At 39.6% G+C, this 20,246-nt stretch overlaps 1 protein-coding gene across 8 annotated transcripts in view; it reads right to left on the reverse strand.

Moving 5' to 3' along the window:
- The window catches only part of DNM3 (dynamin 3), a 735,481-nt gene that overhangs the window by 523,930 nt on the left and 191,305 nt on the right, over positions 1–20,246 (reverse strand). The window lies entirely within an intron of this gene.

The raw sequence follows: 20,246 nt of genomic DNA on the forward strand, positions 1-20,246 counted from the left end.
TTTGTTCATTGTGTTTTAGGTGAAAGTTTACAAATCAAGTCAGTCTCTCATACAAAAAGCCATACACACCCCTCTGTGCACTCCCAGCTGCTCTCCCCTTAATGAGACAGCACGCTCCTCCTCTCCACGCTATATTCCCCGTGTCCATTCAACCAGCAACTGTCCCCCTCTTCCTTCTCATCTCACCACCAGACAGGCGTTGTCCACATACCCTCATGTGTCTATCTGAGCGACGAAGTTCACTTCTCACCAGCATCATTGTCTATCTTATAAAAAAAATCTTATAGGCGAGGCCAATCCCTGTCTGTAGAGTTGGTTTTGGGAATGGTTCCAATCTTGGGCTATCAAAGGGTTCAGGGACCATGATGACTACCAGGGTCCCTCCAGTCTCAGTCAGACCATTAAGCCTGGTCTTTTTACCAGAATTTAAGATCTGCATCCCACTGTTCTCCTGCTCTATCAGGGATTCTCTGTTGTATTCCCTGTCAGGACAGCAATTGGTGGTAGCTGGGCACCATCTAGTTCTTCTGGTCTCAGGCTGATGTAGCCTCTGGTTTACGTGGCCCTTTCTGTCTCTTGGGCTCATATTTACCTCGTATCTTTGGTGTTCTTCATTCTCCTTTGCTCCAGGTGGGTTGAGACCAATTTATGCATCTTAGATGCCCTCTCACTAGCATTTAAGACCCCAGACGCATCTCACCAAAGTGGAATGCAGACTGTTTTCTTAATAAATTTTGTTATGCCAATTGGCATAGACATCCCCTGAACCCATGGTCCCATCTGGCCCCTCACCCCTGCTACTCTGACCTTCGAAGCTTTTGGTCATATTGAGGAAATTACCTTTGGTTTAGTCCAGTTGTACTGACTATCCCTGTGTTATGTGTTGCCCTTCCCTTCACCTAAAAAAACTTTTATCTACTATCTAGTTAGTGAATATCCCTGTCCCTCCCTCTCCACCCTTGTAACCATCAAAGAATTTTTCTTCTTTGTTTAAACTTTATCCAGAGTTCTTATAATAGTGGTCTCATACAATATTTGTCCTTTTGCAACTGACTAATTTCACTCAGCATAATGCATTCCAGATTCCTTCATGTTATGAAATGTTTCACAGATTCATCCTTGTTCTTAATCTTGCATAGTATTCCACTGAATGAATATATCATAGTCTATTTATCCATTCATCCATTGGTGGGCACCTTGGTTGCTTCCATCTTTTTCCAATGAACATGAAGGCTCGTATTTCTTTAGGGTATATTCCAAGAAATGGAATTGCTGGGTGTTATGGTAGTTCTATTTGTACCATTTTAAAAGGAAGCACCAAATCGATTTCCAAAGTGGCTTCACCATTTTACATTCTCACCACCAGTGTGGAATTGTTCCAGTCCCTCAACAACCTCTCCAACATTTATTATTTTGTGTTTTTTGGATTAATGCCAGCCTTGTTGGGGTAAGACAGAATCTCATTGTAGTTTTTATTTGTTTTTGTTTTTTTTTTTAAAGTTAATGATCGTGAGCATTTCCTCATGTATCTGTTAGCAGCCTGAATGTCTTCTTTGGTAAAGTGCCTATTCATATCATTTGCCAATTTTTTTAATTGGGTTATTTGCCTTTGTGTTGTGGAATTTTTGCAGTATCATCTAGATTTTAGAAAACAGGTGCTGATCAGAAATGTCATAACTGAAAACTTTTTCTCAGTCTGCAGGTAATCTTTTTACTCTTTTGGTGAAGTCTTTGGATGAGCACAGATGTTCGATTTTTAGGAGCTCCCAGTTATCTAATTTCTCTTCTGGTGTTTGTGCATTGTTAGTAATGTTTTGTATACTGTTTATGCCAGGTATTAGGGCTCCTAGCATTGTCCCTATTTTTTCTTCCATGATCTTTACCACTTTAGATTTTATTTTTAGGTCTTTGATCCATTTTGAGTTGTTTTTTGTGCATAGTGTAAGGTATGGGTCTTGTTTCATTTTTTTTCCAGATGGATATCCAGTTATGCTAGCACCATTTGTTGAAGAGACTGTCTTTTCCCCATTTAACAGACTTTGGGCCTCTGTGAAATATCAGCTGCTCATATGTGGATGGATTTATGTATGGATTCTCAATTCTGGTCCATTGGTCTATGTATCTGTTGTTGTACCAGTACCAGGCTGTTTTGACTACTGTGGTGGTATAATAGGTTCTAAAATCAGGTAGTGTGAGGCCTCCCACTTTGTTCCTCTTTTTCACTAATGCTTTACTTATCCGGGACCTCTTTCCCTTCCATATGAAGTTGGTGATTTGTTTCTCCATCTCATTAAAAAATGTCACTGGCATTTGGATTGGGATTGCATCGTTTCTATAGATTGCTTTTGGCAGAATAGACATTTTTAGAATGTTGAGTCTTCCTATCCATGAGCAAGGTATGTTTTTCCACTTATGTAGGTCTCTTTTGGTTTCTTACAGTAGTGCCTTGTAGTTTCCTTTGTATAGGTCTTTTACGTCTCTGGTTAGATTTATTCCTAAGTATTTTATCTTCTTGGGGGCTATTGTAAATGATACTGATTTGGTGATTGCCTCTTCGATATTCTCTTTGTTGGTGTAGAGGAATCCAACTGATTTATGTATATTTATCTTGTATCCTGATACTCTGCTAAACTCTTCTATTAGTTTCAGTAGTTTTCATGAGGATTCTTTGGGGTTTTCTGTGTATAAGATCATGTCATCTGCGAATAGAGATATTTTTACTTCTTCTTTGCCAATTTACATGTCCTTTATTTCTTTATCTAGCCTAACTGCTCTGGCTAGGACCTCCAGCACAACATTGAATAAGAGTGGTGATAAAGGGCATCCTTGTCTCGTTCCCGTTCTCAAGGGGAATGCTTTCAGCCTCTCTCCATTTAGAATGATGTTGGTTGTTGGCTTTGTATAAATGCCGTTTATTATGTTGAGGAATTGTCCTTCTATTCCTATTTTGCTGAGAGTTTTTATCATGAATAGGTGTTGAACTTTCTCAAATGCCTTTTCTGCATCAATTGATAAGATCGTGTGGTTCTTATCTTTTTTTTATTTATGTGATGGATTACATTGGTTTTCTCATGTTAAACCATCCCTGCATACCTGGTATGAATCCCACTTGGCTGTGGTGAATTATTTATTTTTTTTTGATATGTTGTTGAATTCTATTGGCTAGAATTTTGTTGAGGAGTTTTGGATCTAAGTTCATGAGGGATATTGGTTGGTAATTTTCTTTTTTTGTGGAGTCTTTACCCGGTTTTGATATCAGGGTTATGCTGGCTTCATAGAATGAGTTTGGGAGTATTCCATCCTTTTCTATGCTCTGAAATACCTTTAGTAATAGTGGTGATAATTCTTTTCTGAAAGTTTGGTAGAATTCCCCAGTGAAGCCGTCAGGGCCCGGGCTTTCTTTGTTGGGAGTTTTTTGATTACCTCTTCAATCTCTTCTTCTGTTATGGGTTTATTTAGCTCTTCTGTCTCTGTTTGTGTTAGTTTAGGTAGGCAATGTGTTTCTAGAAATTTGTCCATTTCCTCTAGGTTTTCAAATTTGTTAGAGTAGAATTTTTCATAGTAATCTGATATGATTCTTTTAATTTCAGTTGGGTCTGTTATGATATCGCCCATCTCATTTCTTATTCGGGTCATTTGCTTCCTCTCCTGTTTTTCTTTTGTCAGTCTGGCCAATGGTTTATTAATTTTGTTAATCTTTTCAAAGAACCAGCTTTTGGTCTTGTTAATTCTTTAAATTTTTTTTCTGTTCTCTATTTCATTTAATTCTGCTCTAATTTTTATTATTTGCTTTCTTCTGGTCCCTGCGGGTTTCTTTTGTTGCTCTTTCTGTTTGTTCAAGTTGTAGCAATAATTCTTGGATTTTGGCCCTTTCTTCTTTTTGTAAGTGTGCATTTATTGATATAAATTGATCTCTGAGCACCTCTTTTAGCTGTGTCCCAAAGGTTCTGATAGGAAGTGTTTTCATTTTCACTGGATTCTAAGAATTTCTTTACCCCATCCTTAATTTTTTCTATAATCCAACTGTTTTTGAGCAAAGTGTTGTTCAGTTTCCACATTTGATTTCTTTTCCCTGATTTTTCCTTTATTGACTTCTAGTTTTATGGCTTTATGGTCAGAGAAGATGCTTTGTAATATTTCAATGTTTTGGATTCTGCTAAGGCTTGCTTTATGGCTTAATATGTGGTCTATCCTAGAGAATGTTCCATGTGTGCTGGAAAAGAAAGTACACTTGGCTGCTGTTCGGTAGGGTGTTCTGTATATGTCTATGAGGTCAAGTTGGTTGATTGTGGCATTTAGCTCTTCTGTGTCTGAGCTTCTTTATGGATGGTCTGTCCACTGAAAGGGGTGCACTGAAGTCTCCTACTATTACTGTAGAGCTGTCTATCTTTCTTTTCAATGCTGTTAGAGTTTGTTTTATATATCTTGAAGCCCTGTCGCTGGGTGCGTAAATACTCAATATGGTTATATCCTCCTGGTATTTTGTCCCTTTAATCATGATACAGTGTCTTTCCTTATTCTTTGTGGTAGATTTAAGTTTGAAGTCTGTTTTGTCAGAAATTAGTATAGCCACTCCTCCTCTTTTTTGATTGTTGTTTGCTTGATATATTTTTTTCCATTCTTTGAGTTTTAGTTTGTTTGTGTCTTTAAGTCTAAGGTGTGTCTCTTGTAGGCAGCATATACACGGATCATGTTTTTTTATCCATTCTGCAACTCCCTGTCTCTTTACTGGTACATTTAGTCCATTTACATTCAGTGTGATTATAGATAGGTATGAGTTTAGTGCTGTCATTTTGACGTCTTTTTGTGTGTGTGTGTTGTTGACAGTTTCATTTTTCCACTTATTTTTTTTGTGCTGAGTACATTTTCTTTGTAAATCTTGTGCTCCTCTTTTGTATTGTTATTGATTTTGTTTTTCTGGAGTCTTTATGTTTTTCTTGTATTTTATCTCTATGTGTAGGATTCTTAGTCTCCTTTATGGGTACCTTAGTATTTACCCCTATTTTTCTAAGTTTAAACCTAACTCGTATCTCCCTATATCACCTTGGTTTCCTCACCATATGGAAGATCTATGACTACCTTTATTTTAAAAAAAAAAGATTTTATTTTAGTCCCTCTTTATTGATTAATGTTGTCATCTTTTACATAATGACCTCGCTGATTCCCTGTTTTGAGCATTTCTTTATCTCGATTTATTTTTGTGACTCCCCATCTGGGTTGATAGCTGTTTGCTCTATCCTGAGTTCTAGTGTTAGGTTGACATCTGATATTATCAATTTTCTAACTAGTGAATTCCCTTTAGTATTTCTTGCAGTTTTGGTTTGGTTTTTGCAAATTCCTTAAGTTTCTGTTTATCTGGAAATGTCCTCACTTCCCCTTCATATTTGAGAGACAGTTTTGCTGGATACAGAATTCTTGGCTGGCAATTTTTCTCCTTCAACACTTTATATATGTCTTCCCATTGCCTTGTTGCCTGCATGGTTTTGCTGAGTAGTCTGAGCTTATTCTTATTGATTCTCCTTTTTAGGTGACTTTTCACTTATCCCTGGCCACTCTTTAAAATTTTCTCTTTATCTTCAGTTCTGGCAAGTTTGATTATAATATGTCTTGGTGACTTTCTTTTGGGATGTACCTTGTGTGGAGTTTGATGAGCATCTTGGATAGATATCCTTTCATCTTTCACGATGTCAGGGAAGTTTTCTGCCAACAAATCTTCAACAATTCTCTCTGTATTTTCTGCTATCACTCTCTGTTCTGGTACTCCAATCACTCGTAGGTTATTCTGTTTGAGAGAATCACACACGATTCTTAGGGTTTTTTCTTTTTTAAAAAATTCTTTCATCTGATTGTTCTTTGAATATATTGGTACCAAGTGTTTTATCTTCAGTCTCACTAATTCTGACTTCCAGCTCCTCGATTCTGCTCTGCTGACTTTCTACTGAATTGTCTAATTTTGAAATTTTATTGTTAATCTTCTGAATTTCTGATTGCTGTCTCTCTATGGATTCTTGCAGCCTATTAAGTTTTTCATTATGTTCTTGAATAACTTTCTTAATTTCTTCAACTGCTTTATCTGTGTGCTCCTTGACTTGTTCTGAGTTTTGCCTGATCTCCTTCCTGATGCCTTGAAGAGTCTGTATATTAATCTTTCGTATTCTACATCTGGTAATTCCCAGAATAGATCTTCATCCAGAAGAGCCCTTGATTCTTTGTTTTGGGAGTTTGTTGAAGCAATCATGGTCTGCTTCTTTATGTGATTTGATAATGACTTTTGTCTCTGAGCCAACTATAAATTATTATATTAATTTATTTTATGTTTGCTCACTATGTCCTAGCTTCTTGCTTTGTTTTCTTTTGATATGCCCAGATAGGCTACTAGAGTGAGCTAGCTTGATCATTTGAGCTTTTGAAGCACTAATGTCCTGATACCAGATGGCTACAGTTGTTACCAGGTATATGAGCCTAGGTGTCCATTCACTATTCCTGTATAGATTCAGCTCAGGTCTCCTAGTAGTCAGTCACCTAGTGTGTGGTGCAGGCTGTCACCTACAATCTTAGAGGAGCAGTGGTGATTGGTGTATGCACAGGTTTCTGGTAGCTGCAGGGGGTCACATTCTGAGGAAGGCAGGGGGCTGACAACCTTCCTCTGAACGTCTGTGAGGAAGGTACGACCCTGTTCTCTAGAGTGCTCTGGTGGGTGGGCTCTGCAGCCATATCATAGACATCCAGTGTTTTTAACTGTGAGGACTGGTAGGCACCACTTGTCCTTGGACTCCTGTCACAGGTGGCTAGGTGGTGTGGGTGGAGCCTCCATTCCTCAGGCCCCTGCTGTGGGTAGGTGAGGGTCCTGTTTAATAGGCAGAGCAGTATCAAACATCAAAAACCTCCCTCTCCACCACACGGCTGCAACAGTTACAGTCAGACCTCAAACAGATTCACCCTTGCAATATAACAGCCAGATCATGTCTGCTGTAACAGGGCCACCTGGATCTATGCAGGGGTGAAAGACAAAGTCTGTGGACCGCTTGTACCTGGACTGGAGCCACTTCTGCTCTGAGTTTCTAGATTAGGGGAGTTGGCAGAGTATTTTTCCTTGATTTGTTCATTTGTTCCTTCTCCAAGGCCAGGAGAATGGCTCAGGAAGCTCAGCAGGACCTATCTCAGGCCCAGGGAAATCAACTGTTAATGAAGCCAGCTGGAGCAGAGGGAGGAGGGATCAGATATATAGGAGAGAGTTCTTTCAAAAGGAGGAGCTATTAGCCACGCAGTAAATTGAACAAAATCACTTATCTTGCACCGACAGCACTGTTTTATCTCAGATTCCGGAGGCATGTGTAGATTGTGTGCAATGGCTCGGTTCCTGCCACAGTTGCGCTGGGGGGTCAGGGCTGTGGCACCTCGCTTGCCTTCTTTTGCTGAAGCAGCCGCATCCTAAATGCCACCACCAGCCCTGCCACGGTCACACCAGGAGGTCAGGGGTACGCCTCTTCACTTGCCTTCTTTTGCTGAAGCAGCCTCACCCCTGAACACTACCACCAGCCCCACCACAGGGGAATGGGGCTGAGGTGCTGCCACCAACTCGGCAACTCCTTGCTGCATCTGCACTGTCTCTCCCTCCCCATCACTCAGTCTGATTTCTTAACTTTGCCTTTGATGCTCAGGGTTCCTAGCTTGTAATCGATTCACTTGTTTTTTTGGGTCTTTGTTGTAAGAGGGACCACTAGAAGTGTCTGACTATTCCAACATCTTGGTCCCACCCACATTTTCTCTTTTGATTAATCCAACACCCCTAAAAGTACAAATAGTATTACTCTTATTTTTAAAAATCTAAATTATGGAATCAAATCAAATATGAACACGCACACATATTTATATTCAAGTTATAAACCTATTCTCTTTCATAGTAACTTCCATAACCAAGGCTATTTTATTTTTCCCAATGAAAATAGTGTATCAAAGAGCATAAGCTTTTATAAAAAGCTTTTTTAAGCTTACAAGACAACTATTTTTGTTGTCACGTTTTCAGCTCAAAATAAGACTCACCTTGCTTTTTAAAAGCTTTTTAAAAGAAATGAAAGTTTTCTCTATACTTGGGCAAGCCCACCTATCTGTGTACAGGTAAGCTACTCTCTGTACAAGTGAGCTGAGTTCTAACATAAGATTTTTAAAACTTACTTGAATTTTATATGTGTCAGACTCTTAAAATTCAAGTGTATACAATGCAAAATAGCAACATGACTTCGAAATGTGCATCTGTCATTCTCAGACTTCAGACTATATTATTACGACTATATCATCCACATGCGCCATCAAAGTTCTGCTCACTGGACTGTCAGGGCATGTGCATTTGTGATCCCTGCATTCACAGAGCAAACATCTAGCTTATTCCTTATTCAACTCTAACACACAGAAGATGCTCAACTTAAAAGGATGATAAATTGAGCAAATCTGATATAAAAAAGAGATTTTTCAAAGACCATAAGCATTTTGGTCTTAGATCTCTATTCTTATTACTTTCTCCATGGCGGGGGGGGGGAACTGATTTTTATGAGTCTCACTATCAAAAATATACTAAAAAAAAAAATCCCCTTAGAAGTAAAAATATGGTTTCTTTTAATTACACATGTAAATGATTTCTTCTTAAATAATAAGATATTTTCACACGTATGAATTAATCCAATTAATATCAGGTAGGATTTGGATGCTCAATGCAATTATTTAGCATTTATTAAGCTTTTTAATTCAGTCCAATATTTAATCTAAGAATTTGAAGGTAAAATGGGAATCCAATGAAGCATAAAGATCAGCTGTAGAGACAGACACACTATCTGAAAACAAGTGTCCTCCATGGATTGCTTTATATTTGCATTTCATAAACATACTCACTATATTGCAAATGCTTGACTTAATGCCTGGATGTTTAAAGGCTCTGTTTAACAGCACCTACATGACCAGATAGAAAAGTGACCCCTGCTAAATGTTGTCGAAGGTCAACGCATGTCAGTTTACACCACCCATGGGCTTTAACTTCTTCCAGATGAAAGAGGCAGACTTGGTGAAAGGCAGAAGCTTGAGGAGGTAGGTAGGACGCATGCATAAACAAATAAATAAAACAAGTCTGCCTCCAGATTAGTGGCAAATTCTGGCCCAATACCTAAGTTTCATCTCAAAAGGGAAAATGGCGCCCTCTTTCCCACCCAGAGGCTTCAACCTTTTGGTTATTTTTTCTACTCCAAGATCTCTGGTCATGCTACATTTAGACATGAAATTCATTTGGTGTGAAATAAATGACCATGAAAAGAATTTTCAGGCACATTTGCCTCCTAGTCAGGCCTCTGAACAAGCTCAATGGGTAATCCTAAAACACTGCCATGCCTGGAAAACAAAAGGCACATCGACAGTCTTCATGGGTAAAGAGCACATGCCCAAGTAATAAAACAACACCACCACTGACTCCTCTGCTTTCCATGTAGAGGATGTGTGTCTCTCTTTTTGATGAATTGCTCAGCTAGGGTAGAACAATATCTATAAAACATGCAGATGTTAGTGTCACTTCTAACCATGATGAACAGTAGTGTAAACATAGTGTCTTTAGTGTATGACCATTAGAGCCTATTAGGAAACCCTGATGGCGTAGTGGTTAAGAGCTACGGCTGCTAACCAAAAGGTCAGCAGTTCGAATCCACGAGGCGCTCCTTGGAAACTCTATGGGGCAGTTCTACCTGTCCTACAGGGTCGCTACGAGTCGCAACTGACTCAACAGCAGCAGGTTGAGAGTCTATCGGGATAGGTAGATCTGACGCCATCATAAATGCATCTAATGTAATAAATTCTATCTTCCCATCAACCACTTCAGCAATTAACTTCATCTGTACCCATACCGTCTATCTTTCCTACTATTAAAAATTTTGGGTGAACAATCCAAATCCTCTCTTACTTATGGCCAGGACTTTCACAGTGCCCTGCTTCCCATCCCCCTCCCCTAAATCAAAACTTTTTCTCCTCTTTTTGTCCTGCCTTTATCTTCATCACCTGCAGTTATCCCATCTCTGTTCTGCATCACCAATCTCCCTCTCTTCCGGATCATTCCCATCAGCACAGAAACATGCTGTAATATCTCCTATCTTCTAAAACATTCTCTTGGTCTTACATCTCTATAGCTAGTGTCCCATTTTTCTGCTTCCCTCTACATGAAAGAGCTATGTATATACCCTGTCTCCATTTTCTCATCTTTAAATTGCTCTTGAAGCCTCTACAACCAGATTTTCTTACCAAACCCTTCTTATCAAAGTCGCCAGTGACTTTCAGGTGGCAAATCTAGTGGTCAATTCTCCACCCTCACTTGCATTAGATGAGAATATAAGTCTGGTTTAGACACAAAGATCGTAGATAAGAGTGCCTTAGACCCAGTTCAGTTCAGACCCAGAAGGTTGCTTTCTTTCTGTTTACTAGTGGATCTTGCAGCGAGCAGTGCAAAGGGCTTACAATTTAAGAATACAAGTGAATGGCTGCAGCTTCCCAGTGCCCTGCTGATCCTCACAGAGCAGTGCTTTAAATCTGAAGTTGAACACCACCTGTACAGACTGGGAAGTCAGCAAGCCAGGAAAAAAAAGAAGTATGGGTCTTGTATGCAATTAGGTTGGGTGCAGGCTGCTTCATTGCAGTGTAAGAGAACTCTTACAACTCCACAATTACCAACTACTGTGTCCCATTTCTCACTGTGTTACTGGGCTTCCAGGAGGTTTCCAGACAGTAGGCTGGCCTTGACATATCACATCACCCTTCATGATCTCTCAGCAGTATCTGACACAGCATATCGCGACGTCCTTCTTGAAACCCTCTTTCCCCTTGGCTTTTGCAGCACTCACTTGGTTCTCAACCACTTCTCAGTCACTTATGCTTTTCCTCCTTCCCTTCCCCACTATTAAACACTCAAGAGCCCTCAGCTCCTTCCTTGGTCCTCTTCTCTACATTCATCTCCTAAGTGATTCGGTGGTGCAACAGTTAAGACCTTGAATGTTCACCAAAAGGTCGGCAGTTTAAACCCACCAGTGGCACCAAGGGAGCATAAACCATGACGGTCTGCTCCTGTAAAGATTTCAGCCTAGGAAATCCTACGGGGCAGTTCTACTCCATCACCAAGAGTCAAAATGGATTCCCCAGTGCACAAAAACAACAAAGTGATCTCAATCAACTAGTCTGAAGGCTTTAGATATCACCCATAGGCTTATAAGGAGTCCCTGGGTGGCAAAAATGGTTTAGTGCTCAGCTACTAATCAAAAGGGGTGGCGGTTCAAACTCATCTAGAGGTGCCTCAGAAGAAAGGCCTGGTGATCTGCTTCCGAAAGGTCATAGCCATGAGAACCCTAGAGAGCGAAGTTCTTCTGCACACATGGGGTCACCATGAGTCAGAATCAACTTGACAGCAACAGGTTTGGTTTCCTTTTTCACAGGCTGATAACTCCCAGTTTCAGAATTCCAACTCCAAACTCTGCCCTGAACTCCAGTCTCTTATATCAAACATTGCAGGCTGGGCAATCTAATAAGCATCTCTAACTTTACATGTCCAGAATAGAATTCCTCAGACATTTTCCTCTCCTAATATTCCCAATCTCGGTAAGTGGCATTATCATTACATTATCTCAGAGTAAGCTCCTCTGGTGAAAACACTTAGAGTTGTTTTTGACTGCTTTCTTTCTTTCACAGCAAAACATCAGTAAACTCTGTCAGCTCTACTTTGGCAGTGCATCTTGAATCTGACCACACCTTCCCTCAGTACCATTACTCTCTTGTTCCAAGCCACAGCATCTCTCTCGCTGCTCTTTGCCGAATAACCTAACTGGTCTACTTGCTTTGCCTCATGGCCCTCTTCAGTCTCTTCTCACACAGCCGGACTGGCCTAGGAAACATAAATCAGATGTCGCTCTATACTCAAAACCTTCTAGTGGCTGCCCATCACACTCCGAACAAAATACAAAGTCTTGGTCATCACCTAGAAGACCCCTCATGATCCAGGCCCTGCTATCTCTGAGTGTAGGCCCTAACACAGTCTTCCTCTCACTGAGATCCAACCTCAGTGGTCTTTCTGTTACTAAAACATACCAAGGCAGCTCTGCTTCCAGTCCCTCATGCTTGCTGTACCCTCTGCCTGAAACACTCAACCTGTCACAGGGCTTGTTCTTTCTCTTCATCAGGTCCCTGCTCAAACGCTGACTCCTTAGACCCTCTGTCTAAAATACATTCCCAGTCATTCTCTCTTCCCTTATCCTGTTTTATTTTTCTTCATAGCACCTATCACTACCTGACATTACACTAACCTGGCATTAAACTAATTGTTCATCTGTTATCTGTTTCCACCATTACAATATAAGTTCGGTGGTTCCTTGAATTTTATTTTATTCACCACTGTATTCATGGTCCTCAGAATGGGGCCTGGCACATGGTAGATGCTCACTAACTATCTACAGAATAAATGTGCAATCTACTGCAATAATCTTTATAAATGAAAGTAATGTAGCCATATTAAAAACTGATAAGCAAAAGCACGATTCACACTAAACCAATTGTGGCAATGCTGAGTTCCTGTGGGAAATAATCAAGAAGCATTCACATGAGCATGTAAACATGGATGCTTCCAAATCAAGTATTTTTCTAGCATTTATAATATTTGCTCTAGAAGTTCAGTCTTTAAGTTTGTCAAGGGATCTGTTTCTTACACAGATTGGTACAGAGATATGCTAATAAATCTCTGTCTTACAAAAGAATTACAAGGCAAAACCAAATTCAACGTACCATATGACTCTGTCAGGCAAGTTTTGCTCTAATTTTTTAAATTGTGATGTGTGTTCACGGTTATACCTGAATAAAGTACTTACAAAGCAATGGATGTGAGAAAGAAGCTGGTGTAGCGGAAAGAAGAAGAGCTACTGGCAGCAGAGACATGTGGCCTCAGACTCTGCTTCTACTACTTAGCAGCTGCTTGACACTGAGCAAATCTATACCTGCTGTAAACTCAGTTTCCTGCTATATAAAGTGGGGGCAATGCCACCTGCCCGGCAGGACACTTGTGGTTATAACATGTGACATAGTGTTATTACATAACTCATTTCACTGGTATCAATACACACTGTGAGCTAGATCACACCCCCTAAACCGTGAAAATGTTCCTATCAGAAAGCAGGTCCTCTGTAATATCATTCTCCGGGGACTTTAGTGGCCTGACACATAAGAAAAGATGAAGTGTAAAACCAATAGCTTATTGTTTTTATAAAAAAGGGAGGGAGGTCAGAATACGATCAGAGAGTATTTATTCAGCACCTGCCTAGTGGTACAACATACAGAAATTTACACTACTGACCACGTGCGCTTTGCCTGGCTCAATGGACGCCTGATGAATGTCTATGGACAACGCACTAATAAACTAACAAAGGGAGTGACTGCATTGTTAATGCATATGAGCAGAAATTCTAAACAGCTGGAGGAACTGCTACTCAGAGTAAGCAATGCTGTCTCCATAGGTGAGGCTTTGCTAGGAGTCCCAGTCTGTCCCCTTATTCTAAATATGTGAGTGGCAGCTAGAACAATGCCTTAAACATGTCAAGTCAAGCTAAGGACTGTCCTCCTTCTGCTCCATCCCAGCCACTACCTGCCTAAGGGCCTCTTTCACCTACAGTTATTCTAGAAGTTGGCAGGTGAATCCATAATTATTTTTATTTTATGATACATTATTAAAATATTAAAAATAATCTCATTATAATTTCATTTTAAGTGTTATCAACTCTTGATTCATATAGTGCGGGGGGTAGTCTGAATTACAGAATGTTACAGGTTGTCTTAAAGATAGGTGTATTACCACTATAAATTCTATACAACAAATAAAATAACAAAGCTTGGTAGAGTTTCCTTTAAATCTTTTCAAGAGAAAAATAATTGCTAGCATTTGATTAGCCTTTTAAAGCTTATAACATCTTTTCACGTAAATTTATCTTATCACAACAACCTTTTCGGGTAAGGTTTATTATACTCTCAGTTTACAGATGAGGTAATGCAGTTCAAAGAAGTTAAACGACTCGCCTGAGGACACACAACCAGGAAATGACATAGCTGCTTCCAAACCCTACCTTCTTTCCCCTGTACCATTTAATAAGGCAGTTAATTGAGGAGTGGTCTGATGAAGTAGAAGGAGCACTAGATGGGGGGAAGGAGGGTGAGAAGGCAAGCCTATGACAAGCACCCTGTGTGGCTGCAGGCACGATACTCGACCTGTGAGCACATCACCGAGACAAACCTCCTCACCCCGCACTGGGATAACTGTCCAGCCCACCTCACAGAACTCTGGACCTGTGAGCCCATCACCGAGACAAACCTCCTCACCCCACACTGGGATAACTGTCCAGCCCACCTCACAGAACTCTGGACCTGTGAGCCCATCACCGAGACAAACCTCCTCACCCCGCACTGGGATAACTGTCCAGCCCACCTCACAGAACTCTGGTGAAACTAAAGCCGAAGCGCCGGAAAGGTTAGGCCCTCTACATGGACAAAAACATACGCAAAACGTTCAATAATTCTCCTGACTAGGAGTTTGACCTTTTATAGAGTTCAACCATTCCCCTTGAAATTGTTCTGAATATCTTCACTTACTCAGTAAAAATATTTTTCACAAATGATGCCAAAGATAAGCTTGAGTTTTATCTAGCCACAAATTTGGGAGGTTGTATGTATAATGGGAGAATCATTTCATGCTAAAACTTATTTTTAATAAACATCTTAATTATCTAGTGCTGCTATAACAGAAACACCACACATGGATGACTTTAACAAACAGAAATTTATTTTCTCACAGTCTCGGAGGCTAGAAGTCCAAATGCAGGGGGCCAGCTCCAGGCTTTTTCTGTCAGCTCTGGAGGAAGGTCCTTGTCATCAGTCTTCCCCTGGTTGAGGAGATTCTCAGTGCAGGGACCCCGGGTCTGAAGGCTACGCTATGTTCCTGGTGCTTCTTTCTTAGTGGTATGAGGTCCCCGTGTCTCTCTGCTGGCTTCCCTCTTTTATATCTCAAAAGAGATTGGCTTAAGATATAACCTATTCTTGTAGATTGAGTCCTGCCTCATTAACACAACTGCCTCTAATCCTGCCTCATTAGCATCAAAGAGGTAGGATTTATAACATATAGGAAAATCACATCAGATGACAAAATGGTAGACAATCACACAATACTGGCAAACATGGCCTAGCTAAGTTGGCATGTATTTTGGGGGGACACAATTCAATCCATGACAATATAGAAAATACAGAATATATCCCAGCATTATCATATTTATGTTGCAGAAGCTTTTTATTTTGAACATCATTATGCAAATAGTTTACAACTAATGCATCCACATGAACCACCTTCCCACACGTATATTCAAATATATCCAAGTCCTGCTTAGGTGAAAATGGCCAGTCTATGTCAAACAGGTTTTATATAGTACAAAGTAGCTACTGCCTAAAATAGACTATCTCTCAGAAAATTACATAATCCTTCACCTTCATGAATAAGATTCTAATTCAGATACCCTGGAATAAAGAACGATCCTTATTATCTAAATAGGTCAACCTCTTCATCCAGGCAGGGCTTGAGGAAAGATGCACATGAGGTAGTGAGGTAAGAACAGGCCACTTGCATAACAAGCCAAACCAACCCTGAAGACCAACAGGGTGGCAGGTGTCACAACCAGATGGCCCTCATCATCCCAATTCAAATGTGTTTTATATGAACATTTTCTGTTGATATAAGATAACAAAATGGGGGACGATAGCAAGAATGTCAGCATAATGACATCCAAAAAGCCGCTTCTCCATCAAAGCAACAAGAACACTGGCAAAAATTATGAAAATCAAATTTTTCAGATCTCAGAAATTAACCAAAGGATTGCAACAATCTTAGGAGAGTTTATGCAAGAAAAACTACTGAATCTCAGTAAGAACAATGAGCTCCGTGGTGTTTGAACTTGTCCTATTCCTACTCTGCTCCCCTAGCTCCACGGTAGCATTGAAAACCAAAGCCCCACAATCACAGTGAAAACCAGTAGCCTAGCAGTCATTGAGGAAAAGAGAGCAAGTTTAGAGCTTCCCAACGTAACAATTTTCAGAAAAATATAATGATTTAACCTATCTGGCAGTTCCCTAAAAAATCCACTCCCTGGGCTTGTCTTTATTTGACCGGATTCAGAGCTTACTCATTGCAAACAGCCCTCCTCACCACTCCACTACCGGGAATAATTCATCAAAAAAATCAGTGGCAATTGTTTAACATCACAGCTTCCTCAGGTGGTGATAACAGTTGGGGCAAACTAGAAGTTGGATTAAAAAAAAAAAAAACTTTAGAGTAAAATCTGGGAGTGAGATGGTCTAAAGTTCCTTAGAAAAGCTCAAACACATTTCTGGGACAGTAGAAGACTAGGCACATGCCTGAACTGTGCACATGCTCAGGAAATACATGGGAAGGTCCTAAGCTGTCACCTCTGGATAACCCCGAGGTTCTGCACAAGCAGGAAATGAAGGTTAAGGCAGGGTTGTTAACTGCCTGGCTGAGCATTAAAGGCATACCCCAAAATGCACACCAAACGCCTCACTAAAGGGTGGGAGACTTATGGACAAGTATTTAAGGAAATATCCATCCAATCATTAGGTAACCACTAAAAAAACAGAAACTTCAGTAGCCACTCGTGATAAAGAATATAGACTTTACAGAATTAGTTTTAAAAAATCACTAATCAAGGAGCAGCAGCAAAAACAAACCCTGGAGAGGAGAGAAATCTGATTTCCAGAGTTGCCATGTCATTGTATTTAAAATGTCCGGTTTTCAACAAATACTACGATATACGCAAAGAAACAAGAATGAATGGCCCACACATAGGAAAATCGTTGTTGTTGTTACTGCTAGGTGCTGTCGAGTCAGCTCCAGCTCATAGCAACCCCATGTACAACAAAACAAAACACTGCCCTCTCCTACACCATCTTCACAATCATTAAGCCCATTGTTGCAGCCACTGTGTCAGTCCATCTGGTTGACGGTCTTCCTCTTGTGCACTGACCCTTTACTTTTTTTTTTTACTTTACTTTACCAAACATGATGCCTTCTCCAAGGACTCGTCCTCCTAATAATATGCCCAAAGTATGTCAGATGAAGTCTCACAATCCTCACTTCTCAAGGGCATTCTGGCCATACTTCTTAAAAGACAGGTTTATTCATTCTTTTGGCAGTCCATGGTATATTCAATATTCTTCGCCAACATCATAATTCAAACGCATCGATTCTTCTACAGTCTTCCTTATTCATTGTCCAGCTTTCCATGCATATAAGGCAGATGAAAATAGCATGGCTTGGGGCAGGTGCATCTTAGTTCACTAGGTGACATCTTTGCTTTTCAACACTTTAAAGAAGTCTTTTGCAGCAGATTTCCCCAATGCAATATGTCATTTGATTTCCTGACTGCTGCTTCCATGGGTGTTAATTGTAGATCCATGTAAAATGAAATCATTTAATGTCAACCTTTTCTCCATTTATGATGATGTTGTTTATTGCTCTAGTTGGGAGGATTTTTCTATTCCTTATGTTGAGGTGTAATCCATACTGAAGGCTGTAGTCTTTGACCTCCAAAAGTTAAGTGCTTCAAGTCCTCTTCACTTGCAACAAGCAAGGTTGTGTCACCCACATATCTCAGGTTGCTTATGAGTCTTCCTCCAATTCTTAAGCCATGTTCTTAATACAGTCCAGCTTCTCAGATAATTTGCTCAGTATACAGCCTGAATAAGTATGGTAAATGATACAACCCCGACACACACCTTTCCTGATTTTAATGCCTGCAGTATCCCCTTTTTCTGTTCGAACGGCTGTCTCTTGGTCTATGTACAGGTTCCACATGAGCACAATTAAGTGTTCGGGAATTCCCATTCTTCACAATGTTATCTATAATTTGTTATGACCCACACAGTCAAGTACCTTTGCATAGTCAATAAAACACAGGTAAACATCTTTCTGCTATTCTCTGCTTTCAGCCAAGATTCATATGACATCAGCAACGGTATCCCTCATTCCATGCCTTGTTCTGACTGCATCTTTAATTTCTGGAAAACAGTTGTTTTTGTTGTTATTATTAGGTGCTGTCAAGTCAGCACTCACTCAAAGCAACCCCATGTACAAAAGAACAACACACTGCCTGGTCCTGCACCATTCTCACAATCTTCAGCAAAATTTTACTTGCGTATGATATTAATATTATTGTTTGATAATTTCCACATTCCAATGGATCACTTTACCTTGGAATGGGCACAAATATGGATCTCTTTCAATTGCTCAGCTAGGTAGCTATCTTCCAAATTTCTTGGCATAGACAAGTGAGCACTTTCAGCGTTGAATCCATTTATTGAAATATCTCAATGGGTATTTTGTCAATTCCTGAAGCCTTGTTTTTCACCAATGCCTTCAGTGCAGCTTGGACTTCTTCCTTCAAAACCATCGGTTTTTGATCATATGCTAACTCCTGAAATGGTTGTATGTCAATCAATTCTTTTTGGTACAGTGACTCCTGTATATTCCTCCCATCATGTTGTGATGCTTCCTGTGTCATTCAATATTTTGCCCATAGAATCCTTCAGTACTCCAAGTCAAGGCTTGAAATTTTTCTTGAGTTCTTTCAGCTTTGCTTGAGTGCCAAGCACGTTCTTCCCTTTTGGTTTTCTAAATCTAGGTCTTTGCATATTTCATCATAATACTTTACTTTGTCTTCTTGAGCCACCCTTTGAAATCTTCTGTTTAGCTCTTTTACTTCATTTCTTCCATTTTCTTTAGCTACTCTATGTTCAAGAGCAAATTTAAGTCTCTTCTGATATCTATTTTGGTCTTTTCTTTCTTTCCTGCCTTGTTAAAGATTTTTTGCTTTTGTTGTGTATGATGTCCTTGATGTCATCCCACAATTCATCTGGTCTTCATTTTTTTCTTTTTTTTTCAGTCATTAGTGTTCTATGTGTCAAATCTATTCTTGAGATGGCCTCTAAATTCAAGTGGAATATATGCAGGGTCATAACTTGGCTCTCATGCACTTGTTTTAATTTTAATCAAAATTTAATTAAGGAAAACTGTTAGTCAGTAGAAACTGTCACCGAAGAAGCCCAGATACTGAAGCTGCTAAACAAACACTGTAAATCAACTATGTTGAATATGTTCAAAGAACTAAACAAAAGCATATCTAAAGAACTAAAGAAAAGTATAAAAATGGTGTTTCACCAAATAGAGAATATCATTTGAAAGATACAAATTATTCTTAAAAAGAGCCAAATAGAAATTATGGAGATAAAAAATAAAATAACAAGATAAAGATTCACTAAACCAAAAAAACCAAACCTGTTGCCATCAAGTCGATTTCAACTCATAGCAACCCTACTGGATAGAGTAGCACTGCCCCACAGGGTTCCAAGGAGCACCCGGTGGATTGGAACTGCTGATGTTTTGGTTAGCATCTGTAGCACTTAAACACTACGCCAAGAGGGTTTCCAAAGATTCACCAGAGGGGCTCAAAAGCATATTTGAGCAGGCAGAAGAAACAATCAGCAAACCTGAAGATAGGTTAATTGATATTCCAGTCTGAAAACAAAAAAAGTTAATAAACCTACTTATCAGAAGAAAGAGCATAAAGACTCGGTAAACACAAAATCTATAATAATGAAACAGAAAAAAATCCACAAACAAAAGGAACTCAGCTCAGAAAAGTATGATGAACAAAGAAAACATCAGCACTACAAAAAAAAAGAACAATATGATAGTGATAAGCTCTTACCTATCAATAATCGCACTGAATGTAAATGGCTTAAACAAACCAGTAAAGAGACAGAGAGTGGCAAATGGATAAAAATACACGACCTATCAATATGCTGTATACAAGAGACACACCTTAGACAGAAATACATAAATACATAAAAATCAAAGGATGGAAAAAAATACATCAAGCAAACAATTACTAAAAAAGTGCAGGAGTGGCAATACTAATCTCAGATAAAATAGGCTTCAAGGCAAAATTCACCATAAAAGATAAAGAAGAACATTACATAATCATTAAAGGGACAAAAAAAAAAAAAACTCACTGCTATCAAGTTGCTTCTGACCCATACCAACCCTACAGGTCAGAGTAGAACTGCCCCCCAGAGTTCCCAAGGAGCACCTGGTTGATTCAAGCTGCTGACATTTTGGTAGCAGATGTAGTTCT

This window comes from Elephas maximus, chromosome 3 (genome assembly GCF_024166365.1).
Source record: "Elephas maximus indicus isolate mEleMax1 chromosome 3, mEleMax1 primary haplotype, whole genome shotgun sequence".
NCBI classification, from domain to species: Eukaryota; Metazoa; Chordata; class Mammalia; order Proboscidea; family Elephantidae; genus Elephas; species Elephas maximus.